This window comes from Lactuca virosa, chromosome 8 (assembly GCF_052849685.1).
Source record: "Lactuca virosa cultivar CGN04683 chromosome 8, Lactuca_virosa_CGN04683_v6, whole genome shotgun sequence".
In the NCBI taxonomy this organism is placed as follows: Eukaryota; Viridiplantae; Streptophyta; class Magnoliopsida; order Asterales; family Asteraceae; genus Lactuca; species Lactuca virosa.
In genome coordinates this window covers 188,555,195-188,563,227 of record NC_136433.1, presented here as the reverse complement: position 1 = coordinate 188,563,227, position 8,033 = coordinate 188,555,195, and the positions used below count along the sequence as shown (strand labels likewise).

The following is an 8,033-nucleotide window of genomic DNA, read 5'->3' as shown; positions in this document are numbered from 1 at the left end:
AAAAAACCTTAGAAAATTTGTGAAGAGTTTAGAAAAAGACCAGCAACCTTCAATAAGTATTTCTATAACATTTAATCACACCCTTTTCATCAGATCTGAAAAAAAATAAACATAAACTTTGAAGTTAATAACGAAGAAAAATATATATCTGATTTAACTGAAGTTAAATAAACACCAATAATTAATACCTAAATAATATAAAACTTTGTTGGTGCAAATCTGATATCATGCCTTCTTGATCTGCTTGCAATTCAAATACACAATAGAAGAATAAATCGCAAAATCAGAAGTTTTATGTGTAAAATCGAACTAATAAGGGTCGTGATAGAAACAAAAACTACAATAAAAATAACAACATAGGCTATAATGGTTCGTTCAAAAAAAAGCAATAAACAGAAGTATACCTGTAAATATTCTAAAACACGAAGTAAAATCAGAGGTTCGTTCATCCATCATGGGATAGTACGGTCCAGATTTTTGAACCTGAAAAAAACGTGGTTCTTCAACATTCTTGAGTAGAAAACTCTTAAATCAAACTAACTAAAAAAATAACCTTTGTCTAGTTTGTTCGGCACACTCTTGGAAGACTTCAAGATTACTTGAGCCCTAGCACATAAAATCGAAACCCACACCAAAATCGGTTAAGAAACAGGACAAAAAGAAGGAGATTTGGACTGAAGTTTGAGTTCTTTGGACATGAAAAAAGACGATTCGTTCAACATTCTTCAGAAGAAAACTCATAAATCAAACCAAGTAAAAAAAACGAACCTTTCTCCTCTTTATTCGGTACAATCCTGGAAGACTTCAATATTTTTTTAGCCCTAGCACATGAAATCGAACCCACACTAAAATCAGTAAAAACAAGACAAAAGGAAGGAGATTTTGCATGCACATTCGCTGATGGGTTTAATGTACGTAAGTCGTTTGTGTAACGACTGTCGTGACGAACAGTGAGGGATTTGTTCGAGACTTTTGTGGCGTCGTTAATGGCTTTTGAGAGGAGGAGGGGGAGAGTTTTGTAGCTTCTATGGCTTCCGAAAGGAAGAATGTGTTTGAACGGTGGAAAGAGAACGAAAGAAAGATTAGGGCAAGTTGTAAATTACCTTATTTCCGTGTGCATACATGTTTATGTGTTTCCTGATTCTCATTGGTTGAAACTTTTTCACACGGATTATAAATAGCAAAATCGTAACCATTCATTCTAGATCTAAAGGTCCAGAACTTATCTCCTTGTTTTTTAAGACAATATCTTAAATTTTTAAGGCCCACATTTATAAACTCTTTATAAGATGGTATATATATATATATATATATATATATATATATATATATATATATATATATATTGAAATCAGTGATAAGAAAACCAAAATGGTAGCATGATCTGGACCGGGACTTGATGAAATCATCCATCGTAGATAATTTATTTGGATAAATTTATTTCAAAATAACTTGATAGAGCATATGATATGATAATGAATACATGGCTATCATTTTCGGACTATAAAACACAATGTAGCTAGCAGTAGCATAACATACATAGTAATAGCCGGCAACCTTTGAATAGACATGATAACCTCAAAGGGTTATATGTTCCTTATTTCATAGTACGTACGTATTTCAAAGGTTATTTGGTCCTTATTTCAAACTTTCAAGCTTTCAAATAGACACCAATGCAATCGAGATAATAGCCAGCAAGCCCGTAAAATCCAACAAAAGAACCACCATCCCATGGTACAGGGAAAGGCGTTCCTCTTACGTTACCAAAAGGTCCATGAGTTTTCTTGTTTGTGATGAATGATATTGATGATATTATAGGTAAGTCAGGAACACTTCCCCTTGATAATGCACTTGTTCCACTGATGCCTGTTATTTCCTCGTCAGCTTCAAATATTACCTGACCATGAATGACAAATTGAACATATCAAAGAGATATAACTAAGGATACTAAGAGACATGTTATATCAATCATTATAAAGAAACTTGAAGATTAAATACTTATGAATTGTTTACCTCAGAAACTGTCTCTCCACCATTCCAACCACCAAACTTTGCAGTAGTATGTGTTGAGTCTCCACATTGTGTGGTGAAGATGAGAGAGTATATCAGATCACCATGATCAATGGTGATCTTCTTCAGATGATGTTTTTTCTCAAGTTGGAAGGACCAAACATTTTGCGGAGTTCCAGGTTCATTTTTCCCCCATGTTCCAACCCGTATGATTTCCTCATAGGCTTTTAGATACACACCAATGGCATCAATGTAATAGCCAGCAAGCCCATAAAACCCAACTAATGAGCCTTTGTGCCATGGTAAAGAAAAAACATCTTCAGTTGCATGACCAAAAGGTCCATGTTTCCTCTTGTTTGTCAAATTACTTGATAACCACTTTTACTACCAACGGATCCACCAACCTCGACAATTTCCTCATCTTCGTCAAAGAGTACCTGATTAATCAATCCACCAAGAATAAAATAACTTAAATGAAACAAGGAAGCGTGTCTCTCAAATGAATGGCCAATGGCTCCTTATATACATGCTAACCGTAACTATTTTGAATCGTTAATTTAGATGGAAATAAAAAGCATGAAGCAAAACCATGTTTTCCTCAAGTTCACTGTTTAAAAAAAGTTGGTGGTTAATTCAAGTGGGGTGAGATATACTAGAATTTTCGAGTAATTGTTGATCTCTCGTGCGATTAAGTTGTTGTAAATACACGAATAATCAAATCGACAAATAATATTGAGAATTATATGTCAATTTGTCGCGGATAATAAATTCAATTGTTAAATAATTACCAAGTTCCGTCTGGATTGTTAGAAAAAATTAAAACAAGACAAAAAATTAAAACCAACCTGATGTGATATGTGATGTTCCCTAATCTTGAAAAAACTGCACGGAATGACTCCGTTCCTTAAAGGTTTTTACTTAGCTCTAGGTTGCAAGCTTCAACATAAAATCCCAAGGTTTAATGCAGATTACCACCGTTCGTTCCAACAACTGTAGAAGAACCGATAAACGCAAATTGGCATTTTGTTGTTGCAAAATCGCAGGAGAGAAAGGAGAGCGAATGACTTGCTGTAAAAAATACATCATCAGTGGAGTTGTATTATAGTTGCTGAAATCCTAAAAGATTGCCAAAAAACAGCTGTATTTATAGCAAAAACAATGTTATTAGCACCTGTTGTTTCTAAAAAATGGCAACCTAACGACAACGTTGAAAGACACTACATTACTAGGTTGGTGCTTTTGGTTAACACTTCTGTTAAGTCTTATGTAAAAAGATTTTTGTGTCCTTGGGCCAAAATTATTAAAAGACAAAATTTCACAAATGGTCAATGCGGTTTGCAAAAAATGACACTTTCAGGATATCTTTGGAAATAGTTATAACGATGGTCCTTGTGGTTTCAAAATCAAGCACAGTTATTCCTCACTCATCTGATCTTTTTCCCAAAACACCACCACGGCTCTACCCTTTCTCACCTCTTCTTCCACTGTCACTACTAGAAAACATTGGGTTTTCCTACGGAAAATAGCTACGGAAATTTTTCGTAGCTAATAAGCCACGGAATCGCTACGGATAAGCTACAAAATGGGATGCCCTAATTTAGTAACGAAATAGCTACGGAGTAGCTACGGATTCTACTCCGTAGCTATTCTGTAGCTAATTAGCTACGACATAGCTACGGAATAGCTACAAAAGCCTAATCTGTAGCTATTCCGTAGCTAAGTAGCTACGGAATGGCTACGGAATACCTACAGACACTAATTACCTACGGATTAGCTATGGAGTTTGCTTTCCGTTAGAATTTCATAGCTAATCCGTAGCTAAATAGCTACGGATTAGCTACAGATTTTTTTTATTTTCGATTTTTCGGACACCAAACGTCGTTTTTTTCGCTTCGTTTTTTCACACCTCTACTATATATGATTAACTATATTTTCACCAACTTATAGCTATTAATATCGTTCATAAATTCGTGTGCCCCTTCGGGATCAAGTACTCGTTTCACAGTTTAACATGGTAATGCATATACTTTTCACCAACTTATGATGGATTATGTTTGTATATGTATATTTATATACATGAATGAGTTGTGGTATATGTGTACATGTATATGTGTATGTATACGTGTTTGTGAGATGTATGTGAACGTTATCATAAGCATTATAGTGTTAAACCACTAAACGAGTAATGGATCCTGTATGTGCACACAACTTTATAAATGATATTAATAGCTATAAGTTGATGAAAATATAGATAATCATGTATAATAGAGGTCTAAAAAAAACGGAGCGAAAAAAAAACAAAGTTTGGTGCCCGAAAATCAAAAATAAGAAAATTCTGTAGCTAATCCGTAGCTAATTAGCTACGGATTTTTCTTATTTTTGATTTTTCGGGCACCAAACTTGGTTTTTTTTCGCTCCGTTTTTTTCAGACCTCTACTATACATGATTATCTATATTTTCACCAACTTATAGATATTAATATCGTTTATAAAGTCGTGTGCCCCTTCGGGATCAAGTACTCGTTTCACAGTTTAACATTGTAATGCCTATACTTTTCACCAACTTGTGATGGATTATGTTAGTATATGTATATTTATATACATGAATGAGTTTGGGTATATGTGTACATATATATATATATATATATATATATATATATATATATATATATATATGTGTGTGTGTGTGTGTGTGTGTGTGTGTATGTATGTATACGTGTTTTTGAGATGTATCTGAACGTATTCATAAGCATTATAATGTTAAACCACTAAACGAGCAATGGATCCCATATGTGCACACAGCTTTGTGAATGATATTAATAGCTATAAATTTGTGAAAATATATATAATCATGTATAGTAGAGGTGTGAAAAAAACGGAGCGAACAAAACGACGTTTGGTGTCCGAAAAATCGAAAATAAAAAAAAATCCGTAGCTAATCCGTAGGTAATTAGCTACGGATTAGCTACGGAATTCTAACGGAAATAATATTCCGTAGCTAATCCGTAGGTAATAATAATAATAATAATAATAATAATAATAATAATAATAATAATAATAATAACAACAACAACAACGGAAATGGAAGTGGTCAAAAACAATTGTAGACAGAACAAGTAAGGATGTGGCATTCCCGGCCAAGTGATAGTGTCGTTGGTTATATACACAGTCACCCTGAGTTCGAGTCTTACCCCACCCTTTTATTCATATTTTTTTGGCCTTCTCCAATTTAGGGTTTCATTTTTTTTTGGCCGCCTCTGCCTCCATTAAGCGGGCTCAAACGCCGATTTTTTTTAATATCCCGCTCATTTCCTTCATTTGGTTTCCCTCTTCTCTATCACTCGGACGGTCGCACCTCCCACTCAAACCCTCGTTGCCTTCGATCTTCTCTTTCACTCGATGTCATTTTCTTACCGGAGTTTGTTCTTTCTGCCGCCGCCGGAGTTACGTCGCCGTCATCTCTTTGCCGTCGTCGGCATCTCCTTCCCGTCGCTGTCATCTACTCGTCATCGCCATCATCATCAATCTTTCAAGTAAGTTTTTTTTGGTTTAATTTCACTTAGGTTTTCGTTTTGGGTTAGGATTCATTTCTCGTCGTCACTGATTGCTTTGTTTGTTTTGAGTGTTTCTGGATTTCGGCTTCATGCGTGATTAGTTTTCTTTTAGGTTCATTTAAAGCAATCCAAGTCAGGGGACTTGAAATTCAGCAAAAAAAATCTCTTTTCGTTCTCTTCTTACTGTGAAGATTTCGAGTGCAAGCTTAGACTAGGTCTAAGTGTATCTGATTTTTGGTTCAATTTGATAATATAATCCAGCAAATGATTGATTTTCGGTTTGTGTAACTTGCTTCTTGATTATTGGTTGTAGAGTAGAATGAGGCTTGGCTGGAAAATGGTTTATATGATTATTGCTTCTTTATTATTGGCTTCTTGATTATTGATTAGTGATTTTTTTTATGTTTTGGTTTATTTTGATAATGTGATTATGTTTGAGCAGGGGCTAATCAGTTAATTGGCACAATAGAACGAGGCTTGACTTTTTTGAAGGTTAGCATAATCTCCTTGTTATTATGGTTTTAAAGTTATGGATTAAAGTTAAGTTGTATGTTGTTTGTATAGATTAAATTGATATTAAACAAAAGTACATTGCAATTATGGATTTAAAGTTAAGTGTATTGCTATAATTATAAACTAAAATACATTGTTATAATAAACTAAAGTACATTGTTATTATTGTTTAAGTATTGAATTGTGTTACTATTTTTTAGGTTGATAGGTTGCGTGTGCAAGTTTCTACCATGGAACAACAACAAATGGAAATGGTTGAGGATGATGGATATGTCTTGAAATTAATCCCGTGGTCCCCCGATAATCCACCCGAGGACGATTGATAAGTATTTTGAAACAATTGAATTTGTAATTGATATTGTTTGTTTGTTTTGCTAGTGCTTAGTTTGTATGGTATTTGGAACAATTGATTTTGTAAACACTTGGTATTGTTTGTGTGTATTGTTAGTGCTTACTTTTGTATGGTATTTTGGACAATTGAATGGAATGTATCGAACTTGGTATTAGGGACGTTTTTTGGTGTATTTTATATGGTTTTTGGGACAAATTTGAATTGAATGTGGTATTTGACAAAAAATTGGAAATTTTTAAATTTTAATTTTTTTTAAAATAAAACGAAGTTAGCTACGGAATAGCTACGGATTTCCGTAGCTATTTAGTTCCGTAGCTATTCTGTAGCTATTTGGATCCGTAGCTATTCCGTAGCTATTCCGTAGCTATTCACTTCCGTAACTATTCCGTAGGAAATCTGTAGCTGTTTATTTCTGTAGCTATTCCATAGCTATAGTTGCTACGGAAAATTCCCTAGCTATTCCGTAGCGATTCTGTAGCTAATCCGTAGCTATAATTTTCCTACGGGCCATTATGCTACAGGCATTTTTCCGTAGCAATTCCGTAGCTATCCGCTTATAGCTACGGAATAGCTACGGATTGTGATGTAGCTATTAAACCAATTTTCTAGTAGTGTGTCTCAATTTGGAACAGGACAACAAACTGAAATACAAATATTAAATCATTTTAATGGAATTGTAAACTGTCAAGTATGAGAAAGAAATTAGGAATTGAAAATTTTACTGAAGCCACTAACTGATTAGAGTTTTTTTTGTTTATCATTAGTGGACGTCCATCTGGTCGAATTTTTTAATTGTTGGATCAATTGACCTCCTTCCTGTTAGAGGTAGTTATTTTTAGATCCATTATTTACCAAGGCTAAATAACATTAAAGTATAATCCGTTAAAAGGACAAATTAAATATGTACATTCATCGATGAGATTTTTTTTTGATAAACATGTATATCCGTGGTGCAGGTACAATACCATTTTAGTCATTCACTTTTTTAATACTAAGAAAAATTTAATATTGACATATGGAACATATTTTGTGCAGGAAACAAAATGTACGAACTCAACGAAGCAATGTGATTGTACAAATGCAAGAAATTTTTATGAGAAACGGATACAAATTCATGCACCTAAAGCAAATTAGAAACTAAGTTTTGATTGAGAACAAAGAAACCACATCCTTTGGATGTAAGGGTGAATCTGGAACAAGAACATGCTTGCAATCCCTAATCCCATCACATTCCAATCTCTCAAACACAATGTCAATGTTAATCCCAAAATATGCATTCATTTCTTCATAATATCGTTTGAATGAATACCAAGAAGTGACCTACCTATTGTCATCTCTCAATTCAGTAGACCATGGTATGTGGATGAAGAAAAATGAGGTGTGTGATGTAGGGGTGGATATGTTGGGTCAATCCATTGGTACTTGGCTATAGGTTCGAAGTAGTATACAGTTTCGGGGTTGGGTTGTACTTGGCTATTATCCGCGGACTATATGGAGGGTTGATCGGAGAACCAGACCTGAGCGCCATAGGAAATTAAAGGGGGCTGGTGGTTGTCGATGCATCACCGGAAGAAGGTGAGGGAGAATGATGTTTTAGTGGTGGTG

The 8,033-nt window shown here is 34.4% G+C and overlaps 1 pseudogene; it reads right to left on the bottom strand.

Moving 5' to 3' along the window:
- Positions 1-1,537: 1,537 nt before the first annotated feature.
- Positions 1,538-5,508, bottom strand: LOC145131143 (mannose/glucose-specific lectin-like; annotated as a pseudogene).
- Positions 5,509-8,033: the final 2,525 nt, after the last annotated feature.